The 18,396-nt window shown below is 36.5% G+C and overlaps 1 long non-coding RNA gene across 2 annotated transcripts in view; it reads left to right on the top strand.

The window, feature by feature from the left end:
• Nucleotides 1-18,396, top strand: part of LOC308606257 — a 1,608,653-nt gene that overhangs the window by 1,165,349 nt on the left and 424,908 nt on the right. Inside the window, exon 1 of one of the 2 annotated variants that reach the window (XR_014013788.1) lies at nt 7,481-7,698. The exons of the other annotated variant lie outside the window; for it this stretch is intronic. This is a non-coding gene — a long non-coding RNA (uncharacterized lncRNA). Of the gene's footprint in view, nt 1-7,480; nt 7,699-18,396 lie in introns of those variants that run through there. 2 annotated transcript variants of the gene reach the window in all.

The following is an 18,396-nucleotide window of genomic DNA, read 5'->3' as shown; positions in this document are numbered from 1 at the left end:
TGGACATAGCTTTTCATTTTGAGGGATATATACTTAGAAGTGGAATTGCTGGGTCACATAGGAACTCTAGGTTTAACATTTTGAGGAACTGACAGACTGTTTTCCATAATAGCTATACTATTTTAGAATCTCAGCAAAAATGTTTCAGTGTTCCAATCTCTCCACATCCTCATCAACACATTGCTTTTTGGATTGTAGTCATCCTAGTAGGTGTGGAGTGGTAGTTCATTGTGATGTTGATTTGCATTCCTGAATAACTACTTTAATTGTCATGTGTATATCTCTACCTTGGAGAAATGTCTATTCAGATTCTCTGCCCATTTTTCTTTTCTTTTTTTTTTTTGCTGTACGCGGGCCTCTCACTGTTGTGGCCTCTCCCCGCTGCGGAGCACAGGCTCCGGATGCCCAGGCTCAATGGCCATGGCTCACGGGCCCAGCCGCTCTGCGGCATGTGGGATCTTCCCAGACCGGAGCACGAATCCGTGTCCCCTGCATCGGCAGGCGGACTCTCAACCACTGCGCCACCAGGGAAGCCCTCTCTGCCCATTTTTCGTTGGGTTATGTGTCTTTTTATTTTCCATTTGTACCAGGTTTCGTGTTTTTTTAATTTAAATATATAATCTGGGCACCATTCCTTCATCATTTATAAGATTTGCAGATATTTTCTTTCACCCTGTATCTTGTCCATTCACTTTCTTCATTGTGTCCTTTACTGCACAGTTTCAAATTTTGATGAAACAATTTATCTATTTTTTCTTTTGTCACTTGAGCTTTTGGTATATATGAAACTTTCCTAATCCAAGGACATGAAGAATTATGCTTATGTTTTCTTCTACAGTTTCATAGTTTTAGCTGTTACATTTAAGTCTCTGCTTCCTTTTGAGCTTTTTTTTGTATCTGGTGTGCAGAGGGGTCCAATTTCATTCCTTTGCATGTAGATATCCAGTTGTCCCAGCACCATTTGTTGAAAAGACAAACTTACTCCCATTGAATTGTCTGGGCACCCTTGTCAAAAATCAACTGACACTAAATGTGAGACAATTTGGGGGCTCTCAACTATATTCTATGTACCTATATGTCTATTCTCATGCCAGTACACACTGTAAGTACTGTAATAAGTTACTTTAGCTTTGTAATAAGTTTTGAAATAGGGAAGTATGTGTCACCCAACTTTGTTTTTCTGTCTTAAGATTGTTTTGACTATTCTGGGTCCCTTGTATTTCCACATGAATTTTAGAATCAGCTTTTCAATTTCCTTTTTCTTAAAACGCAGGTGCAATTTAGGTATGGATTAGTATGAATTGTAAATTAATATGAGGAGTATTTCCATATTAACAGTATCAAATCTTCAAATCTGTAATCATGGGGCATCTTTCCATTTATTTAGATTTTCTTTTTTTTTTTTTTTTCCAAAACAGAAAAAATTGTGTTTAATCTCTGCTCTCAGAGTTAACCACTACTAATATTTTTGTGTTTGTCCTAAGATAACATGTGAAAAAATGCATATTTTCAAGTAAATGTAAACACACATACACACTTACGATAACATTTACCAATTTCTCTCAGAGATAACTTGGAATAAAAGAAAGCTGTATGTTATATACACTACTATGTATGAAATACATAACTAATGAGAACCTACTGTTTAGCACAGGGAATTCTACTCAGTGCTCTGTGATGACCTAAATGGGAAGGAAATCTAAAAAAGAGTGGATATATGTATATGTATAACTGATTCACTTTGCGGCACAGCAGAAACTAACACAACGTTATAAAGCATCTATACTACAATAAAAATTAATTTATTTTAAAAAAAGAAAGATATACGTGTTTAGATCACATTGATAAAAAAGGTGATTGTTAAGGTAAAAAGAAAATAAACAAATGTTATTTTTGAAAACACATTTTAAGGAAGAGAATATCTCTAAAATCAAAAAAAGGTAATAGTCAAAATAATATTCAATCAAATGATATTCACTGGATGAAAATTTTATTTTCTTACAAAATTTTTGACACACATACTATGCATCAAGTGAAAGAACATTCAGTGCTCTCTCTATATCTTATTAGCATTGACTTTTTACATAAGATCTTTTCTTAAAATTTTAGATCAGTTTTGAATTTTACTTTATTTTTTTATACAGCAGGTTCTAATTAGTTATCTATTCTATACATATTAGCGTATGTATGTCAATCCCAAACTCCCAATTCATCCCACCACCACCACCACCCCATAACCCCTGCTTTCCCCCCTTGGTGTCCATACATTTATTCTCTACATCTGTGTCTCTATTTCTGCCTTGCAAACCGGTTCATCGGTACCATTTTTCTAGATTCCACATATATGCGTTAATATTCGATATTTGTTCTTTTCTTTCTGACTATTTCACTTTGCATGACAGTCTCTAGGTCCATTCACCTCTCTACATATGACCCAATTTAGTTACTTTTTATGGCTGAGTAATATTCCATTGTATACATGTGCCACATCTTTTTTATCCATTCATCTGTTGATGGACACTTAGGTTGCTTCCATGTCCTGGCTATTGTAAATAGTGCTGCAATGAACATTGGGGTGCATGTGCCTTTTTGAATTATGGTTTTCTCTGGGTATATGCCCAGTAGTGGGGTTATGGGGTCATATGGTAATTCTATTTTTAGTTTTTTAAGGAACCTCCATACTGTTCTCCATAGTGGGTGTATCAATTTACGTTCTCACCAACAGTACAAGAGGGTTCCCTTTTCTCCACACCCTCTCCAACATTTATTGTTTGTAGATTTTTTGATGGTGGCCATTCTGACTGCTGTGAGGTGATACCTCATTGTAGTTTTGATTTGCATTTCTCTAATGATTAGTGATGTTGAGCATTCTTTCATGTGTTTGTTGGCAATCTGTATGTCTTCTTTGGAGAAATGTCTATTTAGGTCTTCTGCCATTTTTTGATTGGGTTGTTTGCTTTTTTGATATTGAGCTACATTAGCTGCTTGTAAATTTTGGAGATTAATCCTTTGTCAGTTGCTTCATTTGCAAATATTTTCTCCCATTCTGAGGGTTGTTTTGTTTATGGTTTCCTTTGCTGTGCAAAAGCTTTTAAGTTTTATTAAGTCCCATTTATTTTTGTTTTTATTTCCCTTTCTCTAAGAGGTGGGTCAAAAAGGATCCTGCTGTGATTTATCTCATACAGTGTTCTGCCTATGTTTTCTTCTAAGAGTTTGATAGTGTCTGGCCTTACATTTAGGTCTTTAATCCATTTTGAGTTTATTTTTGTGTATGGTGTTAGGGAGTGTTCTAATTTCATTCTTTTACATGTAGCTGTCCAGTTTTCCCAGCACCACTTATTGAAGAGACTGTCTTTTCTCCACTGTATATCCTTGCCTCCTTTGTCATAGATTAGTTGACCATAGGTGCATGGGTTTTTCTTTGGGCTTTCTATCCGGTTCCACTGATCTATATTTCTGTTTTTGTGCCAGTACCATATCGTCTTGATTACTGCATCTTTGTGGTATAGTGTGAAGTCAGGGAGCCTGATTCCTCCAGCTCCGTTTATCGTTCTCAAGATTGCTTTGGCTATTTGGGTTCTTTTATGTCTCCATACAAATTTTAAGATTTTTTTGTTATAGTTCTGTAAAAAATGCTATCGGTAATTTGATAGGGATTGCATTGAATCTGTAGATTGCTTTGGGTAGTATAGTCATTTTCACATTATTGATTCTTCCAATCCAAGAATATGGTATATCTCTCCATCTGTTTGTGTCATCTTTGATTTCTTTCATCAGTGTCTTATAGTTTTCTGAGTACAGGTCTTTTACCTCCTTAGGTAGATTTATTCCTAGGTATTCTGTTCTTTTTGTTGCAATGGTGAATGAAATTGTTTTCTTAATATCTCTTTCTGATCTTTCATTGTTAATGTATAGAAATGCAAGAGATTTCTGTGCATTAATTTTATATCCTGCAGCTTTACCAAATTCTTTGATTAGCTCTAGTAGTTTTCTGGTGGCATCTTCAGAATTCTCTATGTATAGTATCATGTCATCTGCAAACAGTGATAGTCTTACTTCTTCTTTTCCAATTTCTATTCCTTTTATTTCTTTTTCTTCTCTGATTGCTGTGGCTAGGACTTGCAAAACTATGTTGAATAATAGTGGTGAGAGTGGACATCCCTGTCTTGTTTCTGATCTGAGAGGAAATGCTTTCAGTTTTCATGGTTGAGAATTATATTTGCTGTGGGTTTTGCATATATGGCCTTTATTATGTTGAGGTAGGTTCCTTCTATGCCCATTTTCTCTAGAGTTTTTATCATAAATGGGTGTTGAATTTTGTCAAAAGCTTTTTCTTCATCTATTGAGATGATCATATGGTTTTTATTCTTCAGTTTGTTAATATGGTGTATCACATTGATTGATTTGCATATATTGAAGAATCCTTGCATCCCTGGGATAAATCCCACTTGATCATGGTGTATGATCCTTTTAATGTGTTGTTGGATTCTGTTTGCTAGTATTTTGTTGAGGATTTTTGCATCTATATTCATCAGTGATATTGGTCTGTAATTTTCTTTTTTTAAAGTATCTTTGTCTGGTTTTGGTAACAGGGTGATGGTGGCCTCGTAGAATGAGTTTAGGAGTGTTCCTTCCTCTGCAGTTTTTTGGAAGATTTTGAGAAGGATGGGCATTAGCTCTTCTCTGAATGTTTGATAGAATTCATCAGTGAAGCCATCTGGTCATGGACTTTTTTTTGTTGGAAGATTTTTTTTTTTTTTTTTTTTTTTTCTTTTGCTGTACGCGGGCCTCTCACTGCTGTGGCCTCTCCCGTTGCGGAGCACAGGCTCCGGACACACAGGCTCCGCGGCCATGGCTCGCGGGCCCAGCCGCTGCGCGGCATGTGGGATCTTCCGGGATAGGGGCACGAACCCGTGTCCCCTGCATCGGCAGGCGGACTCTCAACCACTGCGCCACCAGGGAAGCCCTGTTGGAAGATTTTTAATCGCAGTTTCCATTTCACTACTTGTGAGTGGTCTGTTCATATTTTCTATTTCGTCCTGGTTCAGTCTTAGAAGGTTATACCTTTCTAAATATTTGTCCATTTTTCCAGGTTGTCCATTTTATTTTAACAGAGTTGCTTTCAATAGTCTCTTATGATGCCTTGTATTTCTGTAGTGTCCATTGTAACTTCTTTTTCATTTCTAATTTTATTGATTTGAGTCCTCTCCCTCTTTTTTGTGATGAGTCTGGCTAAAGATTTATCAGTTTTATCTTTTCAAAGAACCAGCTTGCAGTTTTATTGGTCTTTGCTCTTGTTTTCCTTGTTTCTATTTCATTTATTTCTGATCTGATCTTTATGATTTCTTTCCTTCTGCTAACTTTGGGGTTTTTTTTGTTCTTCTAATTGCTTTAGGTGTAAGGTTTGGTTGTTTATTTGAGATTTTTACTGTTTCTTGAGGTAGGATTGTATTGCTATAAACTTCCCTCTTAGAATGGCTTTTGCTGCATCCCATAGGTTTTAGATTGTCATCTTTTCATTGTCATTTGTCTCTAGGTATTTTTTGATTTTCTCTTTGATTTCTTCAGTGATCTCTTTGTTATTCAGTAATGTTTAGCCTCCATGTGTTTGTGTTTTTTATGTTTTCTTCCCTGTTAACAGGTTTCTAATCTCATAGTGTTGTGCTCGGAAAAGATGCTTGATATCATTTCAGTTTTCTTAAATTTACCAAGGCTTGATGTGTGACACAACATTCCTGGAGAATGTTCCATGTACACTTGAGAAGTGTAATCTACCTTTTTTTGATGGAATGTCCAACAAATGTCAATTAAATTTATCTGTTCTGTTGTGTCATTTAAAGCTTGTGTTTCCTTATTTTTCTGTCTCAATGATCTGTCTATTGGTGTGAGTTGTTAAAGTCCCCCACTATTATTGTGTAACTGTTGATTTCCTCTTTTAGAGCTGTTAGCATTTGCCTTATGTATTGAGGTGCTCCTATGTTGGGTGCATATATATTTATAATTGTTATATCTTCTTCTTGGATTGATCCCTTGATCATTATGTAGTGTCCTTCCTTGTCTCTTGTAACATTCTTTATTTTAAGGTCTATTTCATCTGATATGAGTATTGCTACTCCAGCTTTCTTTTGATTTCCATTTGCATGGAATATCTTTTCCCATCTCCTCAATTTCCGTCTGTATGTGTCCCTAGGTCTGAAGTGGGTCTCTTGTAGACAGCATATATATGGGTCTTGTTTTTGTATTCATTCAGCATGCCTGTGTCTTTTGGTTGGACCATTTAATCCATTCACATTTAAGGTAATTATCGATATGTATATTCCTATTACCATTTTCTTAATTGTTTTGGGTTTGTTTTTGTAGGTCCTTTTCTTTTCTTGTGTTTCCCACTTAGAGAAGTTCCTTTAGCATTTGTTGTAGAGCTGGTTTGGTGGTGCTGAATTCTCTTAGCTTTTGCTTGTCTGTAAAGCTTTTGATTTCTCTGTCAAATCTGAATGAGATCCTTGCTGGGTAGAGTAATCTTGTTGTAGACTCTTCCCTTTTTTCACTTTACATATATCGTGCCACTCCCTTCTGGCTTGTAGAGTTTCTGCTGAGAAATCAGCTATGAACTTTATGGGAGTTCCGTTTTATGTTATTTGTTGTTTTTCCCTTGTTGCTTTTAATGATTTTTCTTGGTCTTTAATGTTTGTTAGTTTGATAACTGTGTGTCTCAGCGTGTTTCTCCTTAGGTTTATCCTGCCTGGGACTCTCTCTGCTTCCTGGACTTGGGTGGCTATTTCGTTTCCCATGTTAGGGAAGTTTTCAACTATAATCTCTTCAAATATTTTCTTGGGTCTGTTCTCTCTCTCTTCTCCTTCTGGGACCCCGATAATGTGAATATTGGTGTGTTTATGTTGTCCCAGAGGTCTCTTAGGTTGTCTTCATATCTTTTCATTCCTCTTTTTTTATTCTGTTCTGCAGCAGTGATTTCCAGGATTCTGTCTTCCAGGTCACTTATCCGTTCTTTGCCTGTTATTCTGCTATTGATTCCTTCTAGTGTATTTTTCATTTCAGTTATTGTATTGTTCATCTCTGTTTGTTTGTTCTTTAATTCTTCTAGGTCTTTGTTAAACATTTCTTGCATCTTCTTGATTTTGGCCTCCATTCTTTTTCTGAGGTCCAGGATCATCTTCACTCTCAGTGTTATGAATTCTTTTTCTGGAAGGTTGCCTATCTCCACTTAATTCACTTGTTTTTCTAGATTTTTATCCTGTTCCTTCATCTGGTACATAGTCCTCTGCCTTTTCATTACGTCTGTCTTTCTGTGAATGTGGTTTTCGTTCCACAGGCTGCAGGATTGTAATTCTTGCTTCTCCTGTCTGCCCTCTGGTGGATGAGACTGTCTAAGAGGCTTGTGCAAGCTTCCTGATGGGAGGGACTGGTGGTGGGTAGAGCTGGGTGTTGGTCTGCTGGCAGAGCTCAGTAAAATTTTAATCTGCTTGTCTGCTGATGGGTGGGGCTGAGTTCCCTTCCTGCTGGTTGTTTGGCCTGAGGTGATCTGGCACTGGAGCCTACAGGCTCTTTGGTGGGGCTAATGGCAGACTCCGTGAAGGCTTATGCCAAGGAGTACTTCCCAGAACTTCTGCTGCCTGTGTCCTTGTCCCCGTGGTCAGCCACAGCCACCTCCTGCCTCTGCAGGAGACCCTCCAACACTAGCAGGTAGGTCTGGTTTAATCTCCTATGGGGTTACTGCTCCTTCCCCCTGGCTCCTGATATGCTTACTACTTTCTGTGTGTCCTCCAAGAGTGGAGTCTCCATTTTCCCCATCCCTTCGAAGTTTGATTTGAAGGCAATCAAATCCTGCTAGCCTTCAAAGTCTGATTCTCTGGAAATTCCTCCTCCCGTTGCCGGACCCCCAGGTTGGGAAGCCTGACATGGGACTCAGAACCTTCACTCCAGTGGGTGGACTTCTGTAGTATAATTGTTGTCCAGTTTGTGAGTTACCCACCGAGCAGTTATGGGATTTTATTTTATTGTGATTGTGTCCCTCCTACCATCTCATTGCTGCTTCTCCTTTGTCTTTGGATGTGGGGTATCTTTTTGGTGAATTCCAGTGTCTTCCTGTCGATGGTTGTTCAGCAGTTAGATATCTGCTTTGTTTTGTTTTAAAGTTTAAGCTAAACTATCTTTGCAATTTTCCTGTAAATCTAAAACTATTCTAAATGTAAGTTTATTTTAATAATATTTGTCAAAATTTTTCATTTTATACATGATAAAACTAAGTGCAGGGAAGTGAACAGAATTGTTACATAGTTAGAGAGTTAATAGATGTCATGGAATACTTTCGATTTCTTCACATTACACTGCACATTTACCTCTAACTTCAGCCAGACAAGGTGGTTTCCCTGGGTTTCCTTCAATTTTAATCTTTGGGGAGGAAAATTAACTCCCTGCTACTTAAAGAAATAATGACTGTTAAAACTCTGTAAAAGCAACCAGAATAAGATCATTTTGCAGGATCCTAAAACAAGTAACCAGCTCAGTTTATAAGACAGTCTCTATTAAAAACAGGCACATGTGAATAAAAAATTCTAGTGCCATAATTGTTAAATATGCATTTATTCAACAAACAACAAGAATACCCAGCTTTGTGTGAGATGAAAAGGAGGTTAGGGCACTCTTCCTACCTTTGAAGAAATAACATTTGCACACAAAAAAGAAAGACTCTTTGTTGATGTGCATCAAATCAGTCTGAGAATGAGAAATCTTTTTGCTTCCTTAAAATTCATAGTCATCAGGTAGAGTTGAAGACCTCAGGTTAGTCAGGAGATATTATGAAGAATAAGAATCGAATTTTTTTTTTCTGAAAGAAATTCAAATAGCACTTGAAAATTGGATAGATTACAGAAAAAAATAAGCCAAAAGAACTGTTAGTTGGTTAAAGTTATACACATACAGCCAAATATGAATAACCTTTATATTTGATTGATGGAATACAATTGTGCATTTAAAATTTGCTCAGTTTTGATGTCTTGAAGGGAAAATATATTTGCATATAATAACATTTCAGCTATCACTATAAAATAAATGTGTTAAAATAATTCTAACACATTTTATTTGAAAAGCACACATGTAAAATAGGCATATATTTAATGCATTGTAAAGGGTGTAAAATTTAATCTACTTTTTTTTTTTTTTTTTTTACTGTCTCACCACTTTCCTTCACTTCATCCTGACTCTTCGACCCTTCTCTGGAGTTAATCTCTGTTTATACAGTCATCCCTTGGTATTGAGGGGGTTTGGTTCCAGGACCACCTGTGGATACTGAAATCCATGGATGCTCAAGTCCCTTATATAAAATAGCGTGGTATTTGCATATAACCTATTCTCATCCTTTCTTGTACTTTAAACCATCTGTAGATTACTTATCATAATTAATACAATGTAAATCCCATGTATATGGTTTAAATATAATGTAAATGCTATGTAAAAATTGCCTGAGTGTGGCAACTTCAATTTTTGCTTTTGGAAACTTTTTGGAGATTTTTTTTTTTTTTTTAATATTTTCAATCTCTGGTTGGTTGAATCCCCAGATGTAGAACACTTATATACGGAGGGCTGGCAATAGTTTTACTTTAGATTTCTTACAAGACTTTATTCTAAACTGTCTTCATTCTATATAGCTGAATGCATATTGGTTTCCTTATATGAACCAACTTAAAAAAAGATAACTGAACACTATGTGTCTGAATTAGGACAAATCATCTTTAAATGTCAATTACTATGTCTGAACTAATTGATAATATATTTGCATTTATATCATGGCAGCATATTTTTCTGATTTCTTCCTCTGATGATTATAAGTCAATTAACATCTTTTTTATTTTTTACATTGATACATGAAGACACTGATACATCAATTTTTAAAACCAGCTTATTATTTTTCAGAATTCTTTATAGAAAAAAATAATTATATGACCAGATTCCTTGACATAATTTGTTTTCCTGAACTTAGCTTACAGACTAGGAAGTACTTATTTATATTAGATATCAACCACCAAAACAGGGGAGAGATGGGCACACATTACTGTGAAACTGACTCAGAATTGAATTATTCGATGGATTGTTGAAGTCTTCACAACAGTTTATGTAGAATATAAGAATACTGTTTTCCACATTGGTCTATACAACATAAGGCCAGAATACTCTTGTCTAATTTTTCCACATCTCTTTTAAATGCAAATATTTAGATAAACAAGAATGTTTAGAATTATTTGATTGTAAAATCAAAGATTATGGAAATAAAAACTATTCAATTACCAATAAGAAAGTACTAAGCAAGTGCTTAGAATATTGTACTAGACTAGAAAAAAATACTGTCATGTTTCAAATTGGGCCTACTGGTGAGTTTTATAACATCAAGATGGGTCCTAGGATCCTGACATTATTTCTCTTTTCTCTATTTCTGTTTCTCACAGTGGTAAAAAACCAATGGGGGAGGCCAAAACATTGCAAAGTATCCCATATTTCAGGATTTCCATATCAAATTACTAAATACAAATAGTTCCCAGAAACCTTTACTAGTGAATCTAATAACAAACTTAAAACAAGCTCTAAAGCATATCACTGCATACAGTTTTTCTTTTTTAAAAAATTCTAGGTTTTCTGTTTGGCTGAAGGCTTCCCTAAGACCTCATTAGAGCCTCGCTGATTTTAACCATGGGAAAGACTGTGGAATAGGAGTAAACCATGGCTCTCCAGCTGTGTTTTTGTAACTCAGATATTTACAGGTGAGGAAATGGAGTCCCAGAAAGCTTAAGTGAATTGCTGAAGTTCACCTAGAGAGGCAGATTTGACCGAGTGGCTGACAGGGTCTTGGTGCTCTGGCCAGGTGTCAGCCCTGTGCCTCTGAGGTAGGAGAGCTGAGTTCAAGACATCAGTCCCTCAGAGACCTCGCAGCTCCACATAATATCAAATAGCGAAAGCTCTCGCAGAGATCTCCATCTCAGTGCTAAGACCCAGCTCTACTCAACCGGCCAGCTACAGTGCTGGACACCCTATGCCAAACAACTAACAAGACAGGAACACAACCCCACCCATTAGCAGAGAGGCTGCATAAAATCATAATAAGGTCACAGACACCCCAAAATACACCAGTGGATGCAGTCCTGCCCACCAGAAAGACAAGATCCAGCCTCATCCACCAGAACACAGGCACTAGTCCCCTCCACCAGGATGCCTACACAACCTACTGAACCAACCTTATCCACTGGGGGCAGACACCAAAAACAATGGGAACTACGAACCTGCAGCCTGCGAAAAGGAAACCCCAAAAACAGTAAGTTAAGTAAAATGAGAAGACAGAGAAACACACAGCAGATGAAGAAGCAATGTAAAACCCCCCCAGACCAAACAAATGAAGAGGAAATAGGTAGTCTACCTGGAAAAGAATTAAGAGTAATGATAGTGAGGATGATCCAAAATCTTGGAAATAGAATGGAGAAAATACAAGAAACGTTGAACAAGGACCTAGAAGAGCTAAAGAGCAAACAAACAATGATGAGCAACACAATAAATGAAATTAAAAATTCTCTAGAAGGAGTCATTAGCAAAATAAATGAGGCAGAAGAACAGATAAGTGACCTGGAAGATAAAATAGTGGAAATAACTACTGCAGAGCAGAATAAAGACTAAAGAATGAGAAGAACTGAGGACAGTTTCAGAGACATCTGGGACAACATTAAACGCACCAACATTCGAATTCTAGGGGTCCCAGAAGGAGAAGAGAAAAAGAAAGGGTCTGAGAAAATATTTGAAGCGATTATAGTTGAAAACTTCCCTAATATGGGAAAGGAAATAGTCAATCAAGTCCAGGAAGTGCAGAGAGTCCAATACAGGATAAATCCAATGAGAAACACACCAAGACACATATTAAACTATCAAAAATTATATACAAAGAAAAAATATTAAAAGCAGCAAGGGAAAAGCAACAAATAACATACAAGGGAATCCCCATAAGTTTCACAGCTGATCATTCAGCATAAACTCTGCAAGCCAGAAGAGAGTGGCAAGACATATTTAAAGTGATGAAAGGGAAAAACCTACAACCACGATTACTCTACCCAGCAAGGATCTCATTCAGATTCGACAGGGAAATTAAAATATTTACAGACAAGCAAAAGCTAAGAGAATTCAGCACCAGCAAGTCAACTTTACAAAAAATGCTAAACGAACTTCTCTAGGCAGGAAACATAAGAGAAGGAAAAGACCTACAATAACAAACCCAAAACAATTAAGAAGATGGTAATACGAACATACATATTGATAATTACCTTAAATGTAAATGGATTAAATGCTTCCACCAAAAGACACAGACTGGCTGAATGGATACAAAAATAAGACCCATATATATGCTGTCTACAAGAGACCCACTTCAGACCTAGGGACACATACAGACTAAAATTGAGGAGATGGGAAAAGATATTCCATGCAAATGGAAATCAAAAGAAAGCTAGAGTAGCAATTCTCATATCAGACAAAATATACTTTAAAATAAAGAATGTTACAAGATACAAAGGAGGACACTACATAATGATCAAGGGATCAATCCAAGAAGAAGATATAACAATTGTAAATATTTATGCACCCAACGTAGGAGCACCTCAATACATAAGGCAAATGCTAACAGCCATAAAAGGGGCAATCGACAGTAACACAATCATAGTAGGGGACTTTAACACCCCACTTTCACCAATGGACAGATCATCCAAAATGAAAATAAATAAGAAACACAAGCTTTAAATGATACATTAAACAATATGAACTTACTGATATTTATAGGACATTCCATCCAAAAACAACTGAATATACTTTCTTCTCAAGTGCTTATGGAAAACTCTCCAGGATAGATCATATCTTGGGTCAAGAATCAAGGTTTGGTAAATTTAAGAAAACTGAAATCGTATCAAGTATCTTTTCCAACCACAATGCTATAAGACTAGATATCAATAACAGGAAAAAAAATATGTAAAAATACAAACACATGGAGGCTAAACAGTACACTACTTAATAACCAAGAGATCACTGAAAAAATAGAAGAGGAAATCAAAAAATACCTAGAAACAAATGACAAAGAAAACATGACGACCCAAAACCTATGGGATCCAAGAAATGCAGTTCTAAGAGGGAAGTTTATAACAATACTATCCTACCTCAAGAAAAAAGAAACATCTCAAAAAACAACCAAACCTTACACCTAAAGCATTTAGAGAAAGAAGAACAAAAAACACTCCAAAGTTAGCAGAAGGAAGAAAATCATAAAGATCAGATCAGAAAGAAATGAAAATAAAATGAAGGAAACGATACCAAAGATCAGTAAAACTAAAGGCTGGTTCTTTGAGAAGATAAACAAAATTGATAAACCACTAGCGAGACTCATCAAGGAAAAATGAGAGAAGACTCAAATCAATATAATTAGCAATGAAAAAGGAGAAGTAACAACTGACACTACAGAAATACAAAGGATTATGAGAGATTACTACCAGAAACTCTGTGCCAATAAAATGGACAGCCTGGAAGAAATGGACAAATTTTTAGAAAAGCACAACCTCCCGAGATTGAACCAGGAAGAAATAGAAAATATGAACAGACCAATCACAAACACTGAAATTGAAACTCTGATTAAAAATCTTCCAACAAACAAAAGCCCAGGACCAGATGGATTCACAGGAGATTTCTGTCAAACATTTAGAGATGAGCTAACACATATCCTTCTCCAACTCTTCCACAATATAGCAGAGGGAATAACACTCCCAAACTCATTCTATGAGGCCACCATCACCCTGATACCAAAACCAGACAAAGATGTCACAAAGAAAACTACAGGCTGATATCACTGTTGAACATAGATGCAAAAATCCTCAACAAAATACTAGCAAACAGAATCCAACAGCACATTATAAGGATCATACACTATGATCAAGTGGGGTTTATCCCAGGAATGCAGGGATTCTTCAGTATACGCAAATCAATCAATGTGATACAACATATTAACAAATAGAAGGAGAGAAACCATGTGATCATCTCAATAGATGCAGAAAAAGCTTTTGACAAAATTCTACACCCATTTATGATAAAAACCCTCCAGAAAGTAGGCATAGAGGGAACTTACCTGAACATAATAAAGTCCATATATGACAAACCCACAGCCAACGTCTTTGTTAATGGTGAAAAACTGAAACCATTTCCTCTAAGATCAGGAACAAGACAAGGTTGTCCAATCTCACCACTCTTATTCAACATAGTTTTGGAAGTTTTAGCCACAGCAGTCAGAGAAAAAAAAAGAAATAAAAGGAATCCAAATCAGAAAAGAAGTAAAGCCCTCACTGTTTGCAGATGATGTGATATTATACATAGAGAATCCTAAAGATGCTACCAGAAAACTACTAGAGCTAATCAATGAATTTGGTAAAGTAGCAGGATACAAAATTAATGCACAGAGAGCTCTTGCATTCCTATACAATAATTATGAAAAATCTGAAATAGGAATTAAGGAATCACTCCCATTTACCATTGCAACAAAAAGAATAAAATACCTAGGAATAAACCTACCTAAGGAGACAAAAGACCTGCATGCAGAAAACTATGACACTAATGAAAGAAATTAAAGTTGACACAAACAGATGGAGAGATATCCCATGTTCTTGGATTGGAAGCATCAACATTGTGAAAAAGACTAAACTACCCAAAGCAATCTACAGATTCAGTGCAATCCCTATCAAACTACCAATGGCATTTTTCACAGAACTAGAAAGAGAAATTTCACAATTTGTATGGAAACACAAAAGACCCTGAATAGCCAAAGCAATCTTGAGAAAGAAGAACAGAGCTGGAGGAATCAGGCTCCCAGACTTCAGACTATACTACAAAGCTACAGTAATCAAGACAGTATGGTACTGGCTCAAAAACAGAAATATAGATCAATGGAACAGGATAGAAAGCCGAGAGATAAACCCACACACATATGGTCACCTTATCTTTGATAAAGTAGGCTAGAATATACAGTGGAGAAAAGTCAGCCTCTTCAGTAATTGGTGCTGGGAAACTGCACAGCTACATGTAAAAGAATGAAATTACAGCGCTCCCTAACACCATACACAAAAATAAACTCAAAATAGATTAAAGACCTGAGTGTAAGGCCAGAAACTATAAAACTCTTAGAGGAAAACATAGGCAGAACACTCCATGACATAAATTACAGCAAGATCCTTTTTGGGCCACCTCTTAGAGAAATGGGAATAAAAATAAATGGGCCCTAATGAAATTTAAAAGCTTTTGCACAGCAAAGGAAACCATAAACAAGATGAAAAGACAACCCTCAGAATGGGAGAAAATATTTGCAAATGAAGCAACTGACAAAGGATTAATCTGCAAAATATACAAGCAGCTCATGTCGCTCAATATCAAAAAAACAAACAACACAGTCCAAAAATGGGCAGAAGACCTAAATAGACATTTTTCTGAAGAAGATATATAGATTGCCAACAAGCCCATGAAGGTATGCTCAACATCACTAATCAGTAGAGAAATGCAAATCAAAACTACAGTGAGTTACCACCTCACACCAGTACAAATGGCCATCATCGAAAAATCTACAAACAATAAATTCTAGAGAGGGTGTGGAGAAAAGGGAACCCTCTTGCACTGTTGGTGGGAATGTAAATTGATACAGCCACTATGCAGAACAGTATGGAGGTTCCTTAAAAAACTAAAAATAGAACTACCATGTGACCCACCCATCCCACTACTGGGCATATACCCTGAGAAAACCATAATTAAAAAAGAGTTATGCACCACAATGTTCACTGCAGCTGTATTTACAATAGCCAGGACATGGAAGCAACCTAAGTGTCCATCGACAGATGAATGGATAAAGAAGATGTGGCTCATATACACAGTGGAATATTACTCAGCCATAGAAAGAAATGAAATTGAGTTATTTGTAGTGAGGTGGATGGACCTAGAGTCTGTCATACAGAGTGAAGTAAGTCAGAAAGAGAAAAAGAAATACCGTATGCTAACACATATAACCCATCTAAAAAAAAAATGTTCTGAAGAACCTAGGGGCAGGACAGGAACAAAGATGCAGATGTAGAGAATGGACTTGAGGACATGGGGAGAGGGTAGAGTAAGCTGGGATGAAGTGAGAGAGTGGCATGGACATATATACATTACCAAATGTAAAACAGATAGCAAGTGGGAAGCAGCCGCATAGCACAGGGAGATCAGCTCGGTGCTTTGTGACCACCTAACAGGATGGAATACAGTGGATGGGAGGGAGACGCAGGAGAGAGGAGATATGGGGATATATGTGTATGTATAGTTGATTCACTTTGTTGTAAAGTAGAAACTAACACACTATTGTAAAACAAGTATACTCCAATAAAATTTTTTTTTTTTAATTGTTAAAAAGGTAAAAAAAGAAAAATTCTTTCATGTGGAGGCTTGGAGAAACTTTTAGTTAGTCAAACCATTCTTACACCTCTAAATCCCCGTTATTCCAGAGTCATGCTCATACAGATTCACAGTGAAATCATGAACAATATTTTCCATACCAGGCATTCCCCATTTTAAGTGAAATTAACATATATTTTCTTCACAGAATTTGCATCCTATGGGTACTCTTAAAACACTAACTACCTGGGCCTCCCTGGTGGCGCAGTGGTTGAGAGTCCGCCTGCCGATGGAGGGGATACGGGTTCGTGCCCCGGTCTGGGAGGATCCCATATGCCGCGGAGCGGCTGGGCCCGTGAGCCATGGCCGCTGGGCCTGCGCATCCGGAGCCTGTGCTCCGCAACGGGAGAGGCCACAAGAGTGAGAGGCCCGCATACCGCAAAAAGAAAAAAAAAAAAAAAAAAAAAAAAAAAAAAAAAAAAACACTAACTACCTGAGGGAATAACATTGTCATGATTAATTAGGCACATCTCAGTTTTTATATAAAAGTCAATGGAAAGAATCAGGGACTTTATTAATACCATCTCTAGCACCCCTTGGTGATAGATACAGCTCTCAAAATAATTGCATATTGTACTTACAAACCTCTTCTGTAAATTTTCCTATCTATAAATAAAACTTAGCATGCACCTAGAAAGGACAAGGTAGTAAGTCCTTTCACAGATGAAAGAAGACATATGTCGATTTAAATCATGCAGTGTAGATGGCAAATATAGACAGGCATAATCTGTAATGTAAGTCAGTTTACAGTATTTCTTCTGTTTACCCTTTAACAAATAATATACCATCTAGAGTATTTCAAATACCATCTTCTAAATAAAAATATCATTTTGTTCTGTGCTCTACTGGTTGGTTATAAATTGCCCACTCATAGTCACATGTTAACTTCAGAATCTCTTTACTGTGTAGTATTTTCTGCTACTTCCAATGAAGGCAGAGCATGTTTTCAGAGGTCTCCTCACACCATTATACAGCCAGAAACCTAAATTATGCTTAAATCATCTGTCTATGCAAGAGGGAGAAATGCCCAATGTAGTCTTTAAAATGTATGCTTATATAAACCTCCTGAAAATACAGATTTTTGTCTTTATCATTTTGACATCAACCTAACACTAAATGCAGTGCATATAAATATAGGAAGTCCAATTATTTGAGTTTACTTTTGAGAAGAAAAATTACCTCTTCAAAGACTAAAGAAAAGAAATGAATCTTTTCTGTGTCTAGGAACTGTAGACGTATACATATAAATAGTGCCATGAAATACTTCATCAGAAATGCCGACGATCTGTCAATAGAAAAATTGTTGAACGAAAAGAATCTTGACATTTAACGTTTGCTCTCTATACCTCATATTTGTAAGCTAAATAAGGAAATGAGAAAAAAAATAAGGTGATTTGGTACTGCTCATGCACATATTTTCAAATAGGCAATAATCACTGAAATGATGGAATTAAATGCCTCAATTGAAAAGAGTGTCTTATACTTGATTTGCTAAAACAATAAGAATAATCATTCTTCAAGTACGTTAAAAAGGTCACTAGTCTCTGTAAAGCAGTGTTGCTGCAGTTTCCTTTCAGTTGTTCTACCTTTCCTCGTTAATGCATATCATATACAATTGGGGTTGCAGGTTAAGCCATCAGTGGATTGTTTTCTTACCTGCTACCTTTTAAATGTCCTCAATCAATCTCCTGTTTCTTGGAGACCACAAAATATATATATATATTTTGCAATAATAGGCTCCTTTGGACTTTGAAGTGGAAATCCTGTCAGAGGCAGCTTGAAAACGTAGCAATGGTAGCACTCCCATACCCGGCACAGGTCAGAGTTCTGCTCTATGGAAAGAGTAGTCCAAACCCAGATGCAAAAAGAAGTCCTAACCCTTTTAACAATGCACAAATTACCTTT

This window comes from Mesoplodon bidens (genome assembly GCF_964165515.1).
Source record: "Mesoplodon bidens genome assembly, chromosome: 18".
Classification (NCBI taxonomy): domain Eukaryota; kingdom Metazoa; phylum Chordata; class Mammalia; order Artiodactyla; family Ziphiidae; genus Mesoplodon; species Mesoplodon bidens.
The sequence above is the reverse complement of the archived record's forward strand: the minus strand, read 5'-3'. Positions and strand labels throughout refer to the sequence as shown.